Source organism: Pristiophorus japonicus, chromosome 2, assembly GCF_044704955.1.
Source record: "Pristiophorus japonicus isolate sPriJap1 chromosome 2, sPriJap1.hap1, whole genome shotgun sequence".
Lineage (NCBI taxonomy): Eukaryota > Metazoa > Chordata > Chondrichthyes > Pristiophoridae > Pristiophorus > Pristiophorus japonicus.
Window position 1 is genome coordinate 365,346,111 of NC_091978.1, and position 14,533 is coordinate 365,360,643.

Consider the following 14,533-nt stretch of genomic DNA (forward strand, 5'->3'; position numbering starts at 1 on the left):
AAAGGCTTAAAGAAAGTAAGAAATTGTATTTATATAGCGCCTTTCACGACCTCTGGATGTCCCACAGCGCTTTACAGCCGATGAAGTACTTTTTGAACTGCAGTCACTGTTGTACTGTGGGAAACGCTCGGTAAATGAGTGAAAACGAGCCATCGAGGACCCAACTTCAGTCTGGTCTGAGTTGCGATGCTGAACCTCAGCCATACTGCTATTTGTGCGCAGGTTGTTAGTACAGTACTCGTCAAAAATCTGTAACGCCCTTTTTTTCTTTTTGAGCGGCGCGAGTGTTTTCCTCCTAAAATTGGCTGGCCACTTGAACTCTGATCACCGTCCGTTTTGACGACTGGAGCGCATGCGTTGAGCAAAATCGTCGTACGCAAAATACCCCAGTCCTCTTTGGATTGAGAACGTGCGGCATTGCACGAGGAGCCAAGGTTCACTCGCCCCCCCCCCCCCCCCCCCCCCCCCCGCTCCGCAGTCGCCGCACAATCCAAACCACGGGGATACCGGGGGCTAAATGGAGCGGTAAACGCATCGCACAGGCACACTGATATCCCGCAGCAAATCTTTCCAGCGTGCTCTCGCTATCTTGTCGTTTTGGTCTCCTTATTTAAGAAGGGATATACTTGCATTGGAGGCAGTTCAGAGAAGGTTCACGAGGTTGATTCCTGAGATGAAGGGGTTGACTTACGAAGAAAGGTTGAGCAGTTTGGGCCGATGCTCATTGGAATTCAGCAGAATGAGAGGTGGTCTTATTGAAACTTGTAAGATTCTAAGGGGGCTGGACAGGGTAGATGCAGAGAGGATGTTACCTCTTGTGGGGGAATCTAGAACTAGGGGGCACAGTTTCAGAGTAAGGGGTCGCCCATTTAAAGCTGAGATGAAGAGGAATTTCTTCTCTAAGGGTTGTAAATCTGTGGAATTCTCTGCCCCAGAGAGCTGTGGAGGCAGGGTCATTGAATATATTTAAGGCAGAGATAGACAGATTTTTGAGTGATAAGGGAGTGAAGGATTATGGGGAGCGGCTGGGAAGTGTAGCTGAGTCCAAAATCAGATCAACCATGATCTTGTTGAGTGGTGGAGCAGGCTCGAGGGGCCGAATGGCCTGCTCCTATCTCCTATGTTATGAATATTGACAACTTGTGCCATTTCCCCACCCCCCCCCCAACCTCCTCCCCACTACTACTGCGAATGATGGGTGCTTTTCTAATAAAAGCTTTCCGAGCCTTGAGCGAGTGTGTTTGCCAGGTTGACGACTTGAGCCTTTCCAAGTTCTTCGCCTTGTGGAGCAGGGTGTCGGATCCACAGTCAGACGAGGAATGCCCCTCTGTGCTGCTCAGAATGCTAATTAAAGAGCTTCAGGCTCCACTGATCAGAGGTGTGGAGCACATGTCTGGGTAAAGCTACTTTTCTGATCGCTCACACAAAAGGGCTCTGTATTTCTGCGCCGACCTTTCCTGGGCCTCCAACTCTGTTCTTGCCATTTCTGTTATTCCGGGCAGTGGTGCTGATTTGACGTGTTGATAATGGGCTTAGGTGTTTGCGTGATGAGAACGAGCTCCCTTTCAGGCCGTCCCACAGCGCTTTACAGCCAATGAAATACTTTTGGAAGTGTAGTTACTATTGTAATGTAGGAAACACGGCAGCCAATTTGTGCACAGCAGGCTCCCAACAAACAGCAATAAAATAAGTGACCAGATGACCATTTTTAGTGATGTTGGTTGAGGGATAAGTATTGGCCACGACACCGGTGCAAGCACTCCTATTCTGTGGCTCAGTGCCTTTGAGTCGGAAGGTTGTGGGTTCAAGTCCCACTCCAGGGGCTTGAGCACATAAATCCAGGCTGACACTTTCTGTGCAGTGCTGAGGGAGTGCTGCACTGTCGGAGGTGCCGTCTTTCGGATGAGACATTAAACCGAGACCCTGTCTGCTCTCTCAGGTGGACATAAAAGATTCCATGGCACTATTTGAAGAAGAGCAGGGGAGTTATCCCCGGTGTCCTGGCCAATATTTATCCCTCAATCAACATCACTGAAACAGATTATCTGGTCATTATCACATTGTTGTTTGTGGGAGTTTCTAAGACCCTTCTTAGAACGCAACTTTTTGAGCAAAATAAATAAATGAATGAGAGTCCCCTGACTCCCATTCATTTATTTTTGATAACATCACAGCGAAGTTACCTTGGGATGTTTTTCTACGTGTGAGGTACTATTGTTGTTGTACATTCCCAGCTGACGTCTGCTCATTCAGCGCTGGAACTAAACCTTTGACCATCTTGTCTGTGTGGGTCTATTATAAAACAACAACTTGCAGCTATATAGCGCCTTTATCGTAGCAAAATATCCCAAGGTCCTTTATGAGAGCGTTATCAAAATTTGGCACCGAGCCACACAAGAAGTTAGGGCAGACGACCAAAAGCTGGGTCAAAGAGGTAGGTTTTAAGGAGCGTCTTAAAGGAGGAGAGAGAGGTAGCGAGGCAGAGAGGGTTAGGGAGGGAATTCCAGAGCTTGGGGCCCAGGCAGCCGAAGGCTCGGCCACCAATGGTGGAGCGAAAGAAATCTGGGTATGGGCAAGAGGCCAGAATTGGCGGAGGGCAGAGATTTCGGAGGATTGTGGAAATAGGAAGGGGTGAGGCAATGGAGAGATTTTAAAACTTTATATGCTGCACTTACTAACTGTTGCACAGGGAAAGCCCAAATAGTAAATTCTGTTTTATTGGAACGATAAGCCCAGTCCAATTTAAGAAAGACAGTTTATTGCTGCTGCAACCTTGTGTCGTGTAATTGTGATATTGTTGCAGAGTTCCTGTATTTGGATTATCTCAGTGATTCATCTCTTACTGACTGATTTCAGCATTAGGTCACAAAAGAAACACTGTTGTCGACAAATGATATTGTGACAGTCCAATCCCGCTTTTATTAGTCATATCGAGGAAAGCCAAATATTCAGCAGTGAGTCGCACCCAGGCACTGCCTTTCCTGCATTTGGGCTGGAGTCAGGAGAGTGCACCGAACAATGTGCTCACATTATCCCTCTGTCTCTGTCTCTGTCTCTCTCTGTGTGTTGCTCTCGTGCTCTGTCTGTCTCTCTCTCTGTCTGCGTGTGTATGTATGTATGTAAGTGTCTCTCTCTCTCTCTCGTGTGTCTCCCTGTCTCTCATTTGATACGGGCTGGCTTCCACTCTGTACCTTTGTTCAGCACCACATTGAGTCACAATCAAAAGTATTGTGCTCTGCTTTGTGTTTTGCAACAAGCACTGTATTTGTGTTGAGTAGCTCAAGTGTTGCTGTAAGACATGTCTTGCTACCTGCTGCATGCATCCAGCTTGGCATCGGGCAGTGGGAGTCGAAATGCTAACTACGTGTTATCCTATCTTCCAGATATGGTTTAAGCATGGGACTCGAGAATCTGTGTAAACCAGACCCGATGGTAGCTGGTGAGCACTGATAAGTGCCTTAAGTAAATACTGCCCAGGTCCGAAGCAAGTACAGGATTCCGACTGAAGCAAGTGCTTTTGCTTTTTAGTTTCAAACAACTGTTTCATCAGATTTGACGGTGCGAACTCTTCATAGCAGTGTGATCACCGATCCCACCCCCACCACCCTCAGTCTGTGGCTTTCCTCTCTGTGTTCATGCGCCTCACACTGGGGGCGAAGGGTTTGGAGAAAGGCTGGATCACGACCGATGCATTTCCACCATTGCAGTTGAGCTCGGAGGTCTGAGCCCTGTGATGCCAGCTATTAATATACAGATAATATTTGTAACTATTTGAGAGCGCATTGGCAGTGTTTTATTCAATGGAAATAATGAGGGGGCTCGACACGGTGGATGCAGAGAGGATATTTCCACTCGTAGGGGAAACTAAAATTGGGGAACATAGTCTGAGAATAAGGGGCCACCCATTTAAAACTGAGATGGAGAAAGTTCTTCTCTGAAGGTCATGAATCTTTGGGATTCTCTGCCCCAGAGAGCTGTGGAGGCTGGGTCATTGAATATATTTAAGGTGGAGATAGACAGATTTTTGAAGAATAAGGGGTTATGGGGAGCGGGCAGGGAAGTGGAGCTGAGCCCATGATCAGATCAGCCGTGATCACATTGAATGGCGGAGCAGGCTCGAGGAGCCAAATGGCTGACTCCTGCTCCTATTTCTTATGAAATGACACCTTTGGTGTTTCATTTAGCTAAATTGAAGTGCGACAAAACGATTGCTTGTTTAAGGTTTTAACACTGGGTGTGGTAGAATTGTGTTTACATGGAGTCTGCAGCACAGAAACAGGCCATTCAGCCCAACTGGTCCATGCCGGTGTTTATGCTCCACACGAGCCTCCTCCCTCCCTTCTGAGCTGTGGCTCAGTGGGTAGCACACTCACCTCTGAGTCAGAAGGTTGTGGGTTCAAGTCCCACTCCAGGGACTTGAGCACATAAATCTAGGCTGACACGCCCAGTGCAGTACTGAGGGAGTGCTGCACTGCCGGAGGTGCCATCATTTGAATGAGATGTTAAACCAAGGCCCCATCTGTTCTCTCTGGTGGACATAAAAAACCCCATGGCACTATTTCGAAGAAGAGCAGGGGGAGTTATCTCCGGTGTCCTGGGGCCAATATTTATCCCTCAATCAACATAACAAAAAAAATCACATAGATGACCTGGAAGAACATAGATGACCTGGAAGAGGGGACAGAGTGTAGTGTAACAAAATTTGCAGATGACACAAAGATTAGTGGGAAAGCGGGTTGTGTGGAGGACACAGAGAGGCTGCAAAGAGATTTAGATAAGTTAAGCGAATGGGCTAAGGTTTGGCAGATGGAATACAATGTCGGAAAATGTGAGGTCATCCACCTTGGGAAGAAAAAAAAACAGTAAAAGGGAATATTATTTGAATGGGGAGAAATTACAACATGCTGCAGTGCAGAGGGACCTGGGGGTCCTTGTGCATGAATCCCAAAAAGTTAGTTTGCAGGTGCAGCAGCTAATCAGGAAGGCGAATGGAATGTTGGCCTTCATTGCGAGAGGGATGGAGTACAAAAGCAGGGAGGTCTTGCTGCAACTGTATATGGTATTGGTGAGGCCGCACCTGGAGTACTGCGTGCAGTTTTGGTCACCTTACTTAAGGGAGGATACACTAGCTTTGGAGGGGGTACATAGATGATTCACTAGGCTGATTCCGGAGATGAGGGGGTTACCTTATGATGATAGATTGAGTAGACTGGGTCTTTACTCGTTGCAGTTCAGAATCTTGGAGGGGTAATCTTATAGAAACATTTAAAATAATGAAAGGGATAGACAAGATAGAGGCAGAGAGGTTGTTTCCACTGGTCGGGGAGACTAGAACTAGGGGGCACAGCCTCAAAATACGGGGGAGCCAATTTAAAACCGAGTTGAGAAGGAATTTCTTCTCCCAGAGGGTTGTGAATCTGGAATTCTCTGCCCAAGGAAGCAGTTGAGGCTGGCTCATTGAATGTATTCAAATCACAGATAGATTTTTAACCAATAAGGGAATTAAGGGTTACGGGGAGCGGGCGGGTAAGTGGAACTGAGTCCAGGGCCAGATCAGCCATGATCTTGTTGAATGGCGGAGCAGGCTCGAGGGGCTAGATGGCCTCCTACTGTTCCTAATTCTTATGTTCTTATGCTGTTTGTGGGAGCTTGCTGTGTGCAAGTTGGCTGTTGCGTTTCTCACATTACAACAGTGACGGCACTCCAAAAGTACTTAATTGGCTGTAAAGCGCTTTGAGACGTCCGGTTGTGAAAGGTGCTATAAATTCAAGTTGTTTTTTCTTCTTCTCGCCCTATCAATATAACCTATTCCTTTCTCACTCATGTGTTTGTTCTGCTTCCCTTCAAATGTATTTCTACTATTTGCCTCAACCACTCCCTGTAGCAGCGAGTTCCACGTTCTCACCACTCTCTGGGTAAAGCAGTTTCTCCTGAATTCCCTACTGGATTTATTCGTGACCATCTAATATTTATGACTCCTAATTCTGGTCTCCTCCCAAAAGTGGAAACATCTCTGTCAACATTTTCATAATCTTGAAAGAGCTCTATCAAGTCACCCTTCTCTTTTCTAAAGAAAAACAGCCCCAGTCTGTTTAACCTTTCCTGATAAGTACATCCTCTCAGTTCTGGTATTATCCTTGTAAATCTTTTTTTACACCTTCTCCAGTGCCCCCATGACCTTTTTATAATATGGTGACCAGAACTGTTCACTGTGCTCTGGTTCCAAGGTTCTATACAAGTTCAGCATAACTTCGTAGCTTTTCAATTCTTCTGTTGCTCTAGAAATAATCATCATCGTCGTCATAGGCAGTCCCTCGATATTGAGGAAGACTTGCTTCCACTCTAAAAGTGAGTTCTCAGGTGACTGTATAGTCCACTACGGGAATTACAGTCTATGTCACAGGTGGGACAGACAGTGGTTGAAGGAAAGGGTGGGTGGGGATTCTGGTTTGCCGCACGCTCCTTCTGCTGTCTGCGCTTGATTTCTGCATGCTCTCAGCGACGAGAGTCGAGGTGCTCAGCACCCTCCCGGATGCTCTTCCTCCACTTAGGGCGGTCTTTGGCCAGGGACTCCCAGATGTCGGTGGGAATATTGCACTTTATCAAGGAGTCTTATCAAGAACCCTCTTCTCGATCTTCCTTGCTGCAATGCTCCATCTCACTCTCGACAAGCTCCCCGCTGGAGTGGAACTAAACTATAGAACCAATGGAAACCTGTTCAACCATCGTCGCCTCCAGGCTAGATCCAAGGTCGTCCCATCATCTGTCATCGAACTACAGTACGCGGACGACGTTTGCTTCTGCGCACATTCAGAGACCGAACTCCAAGCCATCGTCGCCATCGTCAACATCTTCACCGAGCTGAACGAAAGCATGGGCCTTGCACTAAATATCCGTAAGGCAAAGGTCCTCCACCAATCTGACTCCGCCACACAGCACTGTCCCCCTTGAAGACCTGTATCCGTGAGGCAGTGGGATGTCAGTTCCCGAAGACCTGTATCCGTGAGGCAGTGGGATGTCAGTTCCTGAAGACCTGTATCCATGAGGCAGTGGGATGTCAGTTCCTGAAGACCTGGATCTGTGAGGCAGTGGGATGTCGGTTCCCGAAAACCTGGATCCATGAGGCAGTGGGGTGTCCGTTCTTTGAAGATCTGTGTCCCACCATCAGCTGACTCCTCCACGACAGGAGGAGAGAAAACTAAACAAAAACAAATGTGTATTTGCAGTCCCCAGTTTAATTTGAACATTCTGCTTGAGGGAAGGAGAGGGGCGGGAAGGATGTTTATGTGGCTTTTATGTTTGCCTACAATAATTGGGTGTTGACTTGAAAATGGCCAGATGTATTTACGATTGACTTGGCTAGTTAATTACACCCTTTGTCAATCAGCATGACCTTAATGATCATCGACCATTGTGAAAGACCGTCTGAGTTTGGTGGCAAACTCTGCTCTAACCTGTGATTGCACAACAAAAGGTGGATCCGTTTCAAGTAATTGATGCAATGGTGTGCAGTCAGTACAAAGGCAGTCACTTGCCAGCCAGCCACGAAGAGTAGCACTCTCGCCTCTGAGTCAGAATGTTGTGGGTTCGAGTCAGAAGGTTGTGGGTTCAAGTCCCACACCAGGGACTTGAGCACAAAATCCAGGCTGACAATCCATTGCATTGCTGAGGGAGTGCTGCGCTGTCGGAGGTGCCGTCTTTCAGATATGACCTTAAACCGAGGGCCCCATCTGCCCCCTCAGGTGGGCGTAAAAGATCCCATGGCACGAATTCAAAGAAGAGCAGGAGAGTTATCCCCAGTGTCCTGGGCCAATATTTATCCCCCAATCAACATAACAAATAAAACACATTATCTGGTCCTTATCACGTTGCTGTTTGTGGGAGCTTGCTGTGTGCAAGTTGGCTGCTGCGTTTCCCACACGACCACAGTGACGACACTTCAAAGGTATGTCATTGGCTGTAAAGCGTTTTGGGTTGTGAAAGGCGCTATATAAATGCAAGTCTTTTATTTCATTTACCTTGTGCAGGCTTCCTATGCTGTGCATAAGTTAAGTTCCTGTCTTTAAGTCTTTGTGTCCTTTCCGGTATGGTACCTTGTGGAATGTGCTGTACAGTATTTATGATTCAAACTCGCCAAGGCTCCTTCGGCAGCACTCCAAAACTTACGACCTCTGCCACCGAGAAAGCCAAGGGCAGCAGGCGCATGGGAGCACCATCACCTCCAGTGTGCCGTAATTTGGCTCTGTTTTGAGTTTCTTTTGGTGTAGATTTGTTTTCTTTTGGAAAATGAGAAGATTAAGTTGTTGCAGCTGCTAGACCCTAGGATTTATCATCTAATTGGAACTGTGCGTGCGAAGACTTGTTGGTTACAGCAACTTTCATTCTGTTTGCTCTGAGGTGGTGGATGAATCATAGAATCATAGAAATTTACAGCACGGAAGGAGGCCATTTCGGCCCATCGTGTCCGCGGCGGCCGTCAAAGAGCTATCCAACCTAATTCCACCTTCCAGCTCTTGGTCCGTAGCCCTGTAGGTTACGGCACTTCAGGTGCACATCCAAGTACTTTTTAAATGTGGTAATGGTTTCTGCCTCTACCACCCTTTCAAGCAGTGAGTTCCAGACCCCCACCACCCTCTGGGTGAAAAATATTCTCCTCAAATCCCCTCTAAAACCTCCTACCAATTACTTTAAATCTATGCCCTCTGATTATTGACCCCTCTGCTAAGGGACATAGGCCCTTTCTATCCACTCTATCTAGGCCGCTCATAATTTTATACACCTCAATGAGATCTCCCCTCAGCCTCCTCTGTTCCAATCTTTCCTCATAGCTAAAATTCTCCAGTCCTGGCAACATTTGGCGCAATGTGGCGATTTCAAACATTTTGATTCTTGTTCCTTAGTTATGCAGTTCTGAATTCCACTAGAATTGGAATTTGTGTATAGTTCTTAAAGAAAAAGGACTAGCATCTTGGCCAATAACCAGGGGGCATAGATTTAAAGGTCGATTGCTGGGATGAAGCGGTTGTCTTATGAAGGAAGGTTGGGCCTATACTCATTCGAGTTCAGAAGAATGAGAGGCGATCTTATTGATTCTGAGGGGGCTTGACGGGGTAGATGCTGAGAAGATGTTTCCCCTCCTGGGGGAATCTAGAACTAGGGGGCATAGTTTCAGAATAAGGGGTCACCCAATTAAAACAGAGATGAGGAGGAATTTCTTCTCTGCGGATGGTGACTCTTTGGAATTCTCTACCCGAGAGAGCTGTGGAGGCTGGGTCATTGAATATATTTAAGGCGGAGATAGACAGATTTTTGAAGGATAAGGGAGTCCAGGGTTATGGGGAGCGGGCAGGGAAGTGGAGTTGAGGCCATGATCAGATCAGCCATGATCTTATTGAATGGCAGAGCAGGCTCGAGGGGCCATGTGGCCTACTCCTGCTCCTATTTCTTATGTTCTTGTGTTCTTTCACGACCCAGGACGTCCCCACATACTTCACAACCAGTGGAGCTATTTTGAAGTGTAGTCACTGTTGTAATGTAGGAAAACGCAGCAGCTAATTTGTGCACAGCAAGCTCCCACAATGTGATAAATAGCCAGATCATCTGTTTTAGTGTTATTGGTTGAGGGATCAATATTGGCCAGGAGACCGGGGAGAACGCCCCTTGCTCTTCGAAATAGTCTCGTCGAGAGGACAGGTGGGGCCTTGGATTAGCATCTCCCATCCGTAGGACATGACCAGAGATGTCGGGGGGGGGGGGGGGGGGAGGAGGAGAGATTTTGCAGTGTTGTCAGCTTAGTGGTGCACTTAATGCTCAATTTCCCCAAGGGCGCGACTGCTGCCAATGACCCGGAAGTAGTTGCACATGTGCAGTTTCAGTGGTTGTTTTGTTGTCGCCGGATGACCCAAAATGAGGAATAAAGATGCGGATAAAAAAAAAATCTTGTTCATTTGTAGTTTTACTTTATTCATTGTGCAAATTGTACAATTCAGGTATTCGCCACTTGTTTGAAACGGGGATTGTGATCTGCCTCAGTGTTTCTGATCAGACATTTCTCCTAACCGCTCCTCGTGTTGACAGCCCTGACAAGTGATAAAATAGCTTAATTGTTTGTTTTTAAATTGACATTGTGGGGGCGAAGAGCAAAGGGTCGTGATACCTGAGGTTGAGAACTATTTCATCCGTGCCTTTGTTACCGCTAGACTTGACTCTTCCAACGCACTCCCGGCTGGCCTTCCACATTCTACCCTACGCAAACTTGAGGTCATCCAAAACTCGGCTGCCCGTGTCCTAACTCTCACCAAGTCCCGCTCACCCATCACCCCTGTGCTCGCTGACCGACATTGGCTTCCGGTTAACCAACGCCTCGATTTCAAAATTCTCATCCTTGTTTTCAAATCCCTCCATGGCCCTTGCCCCCTCCCTATCTCTGTAATCTCCGCCAGCCCCACAAACCCCGCCTCCCCCCCCCCCCCCCCCCCCCCCGAGATATCTGCGCTCCTCTAATTCTGCCCTCTTGAGCATCCCTGATTATAATCACTCAACCATTGGTGGCCGTGCCTTCAGCTGCCTGGGCCCCAAGCTCTGGAACTCCCTCCCTAAACCTCTCCGCCTCTCTTTCCTCATTCAAGACACTCCTTAAAACCTACCGCTTTGACCAATCTGCCGTAATTTCTGCTTGTGTGACTCGATGTCAAATTTATTTGTTTTGACTTGAAACACTCCTGTAAAGCGCCTTGGGACGTTTCACTACTTTAAAGCCGCTATATAAATACAAGTTGTTGTTGTTGAGAAGGAATGAGAAGATTGGGTAATGGTGAGGTAACAGCAGGCTGGGCTTTTAAACACCTGTAGATTGTCGGAGGAAGGGAAGATTGAGGGAGGGAATGAGTTCCAGAAGTTTAAGGTCCCAGGAAAGTACAGATTAGTGCACGAGAGAGATGATGCTAATTAGTGGGCACTTAAAAATGGTTTTCTGCCGAGCTCGTGTGTTTGGGGGTGCTCGACTGCAGAGCTACATGAGCGTTATTCTTTAAATTTGACCATTAGTTTTTACATTTGCGCAGTTTCCAGTTTGTTAGGAACAAACTTGGGGGTTTGTTAACTCCCTTCCCATGGCCATGCCACAACATTCCATTGGTCTGGTGTGTCCCTGCTGTTGTCTTTAAATCTGGCTCTCCAAAAGAAGATACAAGCTGAAAAAATAAAATAGCCACTTTGCTGGAGTGCCATTGAATGTATTTAAGGCGGAGACAGACAGATTTTTGAACGATAAGGGAGTCCAGGGTTATGGGGAGCGGGCAGGGAAGTGGCGTTGAGGCCAAGATCAGACCAGCTATGATCTCATTAAATGGCGGAGCAGGCTCGAGGAGCCGTATGGCCCACTCCTGCTCCTATTTCTTACGTTATTATGAGGGCACCCATTGCAACTGGGGATGTCCACTAAACTGGCCTCGCCAATTCTATGGCCGGGAATTTGCGGTTGTAATGAATGCAAAACTGTTGGTGTTCGCCGTTACTACCGTGTAAAACTGACAACAACTCTTGGCGTCCGGACATGCACAGTTAAAAGCAGAAATCCAGAAGTTGATTCCCTGCTCCTCCACAGGGCGCGCTGTTGGGAGTCCCCGCAGATGGCAATCTTTAGAAATAATTTGAATTGACGCGAACGTTCTCTTTTACGCTAGAATATCGCTGTTTAAACCCCACCCCGAGAAAGCTAAGCCTTGTTGAATGAGGAGTAACTGGCTATTTACCAATGTACTAAATCATAACTACTGCCGAACAACCTCTCTGGCCCTGAAAAATAATTTTATTTGTGGAATGTTACATTTTTCCATTATGATAATTCCTTGGGAATGTAATTTTTTTTTTTTGTTTGTTTGAAATTTCAGCTTCTACCTTAATCCCAATCTTTATTTTGCTCTCTGTAAAATTGAAAAGTGAAGGATAATCACTGCATTTTTCTTCCTGGTTTGCTGTGTGTGTGTGAGAGTTCTTCAATGTGATTGGCCGCTTAGCCTGCTTGATGACATCACTGTTGCTGGGTGCTGGAGACCGATTTGAGTTGGCGCCATAATCAAATGCACGTCGGGAGAGGTGAAACTCACGTCACGGAGACCGCTAAATCTTTGTGGACAGCTTTCTTCGAGGTCAGGGACATGTGCTGTCACTTCCCCGCTAACCACGAAATCCGGGCCTATGAGTTTCCAAAGTGGGCCTCCACGTAGCTGAGCGATTAGATCCCTGCGCCATTTTGTCTGACTTGTTCTTGATTAGATTTGTCGAGCTATGTTTCGAACATGGGCAAAGGGGGAGAGGCCATAGTCAATGATTTCGGAGGGTACGAGTCATCAGATTACACAGGATATACGGCACAGAAACAGGCCATCCAGCCCAAACAGTCCATGCCGGCGTTTATGCTCCACTCGAGCCTCCTCCCATCCTTCCTCATCGAAATATAAATAGATCAGCAAAGCCCTCTATGCCCTTCTCCCTCATATGCTTGTCGAGTGTCCCTTTAAATGCGTTTATACTACAGGGACAATGTCGAGAATCCGGAGTTCCGGACACTGGGACGATCTGTAGTGGGGTCGTCCGGAATGCGGAAAAAGTTCCGGAATCCTGATCCCCGCCTCGAGCTGCTGCTGACCTCTTACCCCGCCTTGGCCCAGCCCCTGCTGCCGCTCAGCAGCTAGACCTCCCCTCTTTTTTTCCACCCCGCCTCTCTACCTACTTACCTACCTACCTACCTTGGCCCAGGCATTTCTGGACTTGGGACGTCGGAAAGTCGTTCCGAAGTCCGGAAGTACAGAATTCAGAGCGGCCTCGATCCAGAGGCTTCCGGATTCTCGACACTGCACCTGTATTCGCCTCAACCACTCCCTGTGGCAGCGAATTCCACATTCTCACCACTCTCTGGGTAAAGAAGTTTTTCCTGAATTCCCGATTGGATTTCTGGGTGACTATCTTATATTGATGGCCTCTAGTTATGCTCTTCCCCAGAAGTGGAAACATGCTCTCTGTATCCGCTCTATCAAAACCTTTCATAATTTTAAAGACCTCTATTAGGTCACCCCTCAGCCTTTTTTTTGAAGGGAAAAGAAACTCAGCCTGTTCATTCTTTCCTGATATGTACACCCTCGCATTTCTGGTATCATCCTTGTAATAAATCTTCTCTGTGCCCTCTCCAGTGCCTCTATATCCTTTTTTTATAATATGGCGACCAGATCCGTACACAGTAGTGCGGTCTCACCAAGGTTCGATACAGGCTTAGCATAACTTCCCTGCTTTTCAATTCTATACCTCTCGAAATAAGCCCTAGTGCCTGGTTTGCTTTTTGTTTAATGACCTTGCCAACCTATGTCGCAACATTTAGTCAGTTTAAAATCTAAGCTGTAATTGCTCCACAATTTGACGTTAAATTTTGGGCGAAAGGATTGATTATTTGCTGTTAATTCAAAACAGCATTTGCAATGTATTACAGCAGCAACATCAAATTCTGTAGCATGTTTAATACCCCCAAGGTATGTCGCAGTGGTATATGGCAAACATGCTGAGTAAACGGAGGCGAGATTAGAATTTATGGGGTCTTTTGAGTTGTAATGTGAATTCGGTGTTGCGTCTAATGTATATTCCTAAATTGTGACCACACTTCACAAGTTTTAGTCTGGAGTCAGTGACTTTACGAGTTTTTGTATTGAATGACTGTAAACCTGTCACGGAAAACACTCCGGAGAAGTAGTAGGGAACAATATAATTTTGAAACGTTTTTTTGCCAACCTCTGTAACAAGAAGTTTAACTGCTCGAAAATGTCTCCGCTTTTGCTGCTGTTCACTTGTTTTATTGCCGGTTAATAAAATTTGTGTGACAGTTACAAGTGAAAGCCGCGTCTGGTGTAGTTTTACTTCAGCGCCTTGTGGGAGGAGAGCAGGAAGATCTCGTGCAGGGCACGGGTGGAACCAGAAGCTGAAATCGTTATTTCTGTTGCGTTACCCGGTGGGGGAGGGCTACGAACTTCACCTCGATGTCGGAGCAAGTGAAAACGCACTCTGGGACATTCGGAACTGTGGCTCACTTTGTGAGGCAGGAAAACCAAAAATACCTCGGGGTCCGAATTTGATGAACTTAGCGCCCACTGCCCCCGACATCGCTCTGCTCGAACCGCCCAGTGCCACTTTCGACACGGCCTGCAGCGGGCAGGAGGGGAGAGCTGCCGGGAAGCGTCAGCGGATGGCCCGTGCACGTAAGTGGACTCCCGCACGCCGAGATGCCAGATTGGCGCGGGCGGGAGAACGGGGCTGGACCGCTGCGAGGAGGTTGCTCCGTCCTGAATGGTCAAAATCCTGTTTTTAAAAAAAAAGGTAAGTGGAATGTTTTTAAATTATTTCTTTACAGGCACCTACCTGGGTGGGAGGGGGGTCCCTTGAAGGTCCTCGGATGTTTTTTTTTTGTTGGTGGTGATTTTTATTTTTATCTCTTCGACCCTCTGTGGGCCTGACTTCATCCTCGGCGGCACTTGCGCGGCAAGCGTCT

The 14,533-nt window shown here is 47.2% G+C and overlaps 1 protein-coding gene across 12 annotated transcripts in view; it reads left to right on the plus strand.

Annotated features, from left to right (window-relative positions):
* LOC139250361 (PDZ and LIM domain protein 5-like) overlaps nt 1-14,533 on the plus strand; it is a 301,980-nt gene that overhangs the window by 17,894 nt on the left and 269,553 nt on the right. Inside the window, exon 2 of one of the 12 annotated variants that reach the window (XM_070872818.1) lies at nt 3,384-3,507. The exons of the other annotated variants lie outside the window; for them this stretch is intronic. The gene's annotated coding sequence lies outside the window, so the exon portion shown is untranslated. The remainder of the gene's footprint in view (nt 1-3,383; nt 3,508-14,533) is intronic. 12 annotated transcript variants of the gene reach the window in all.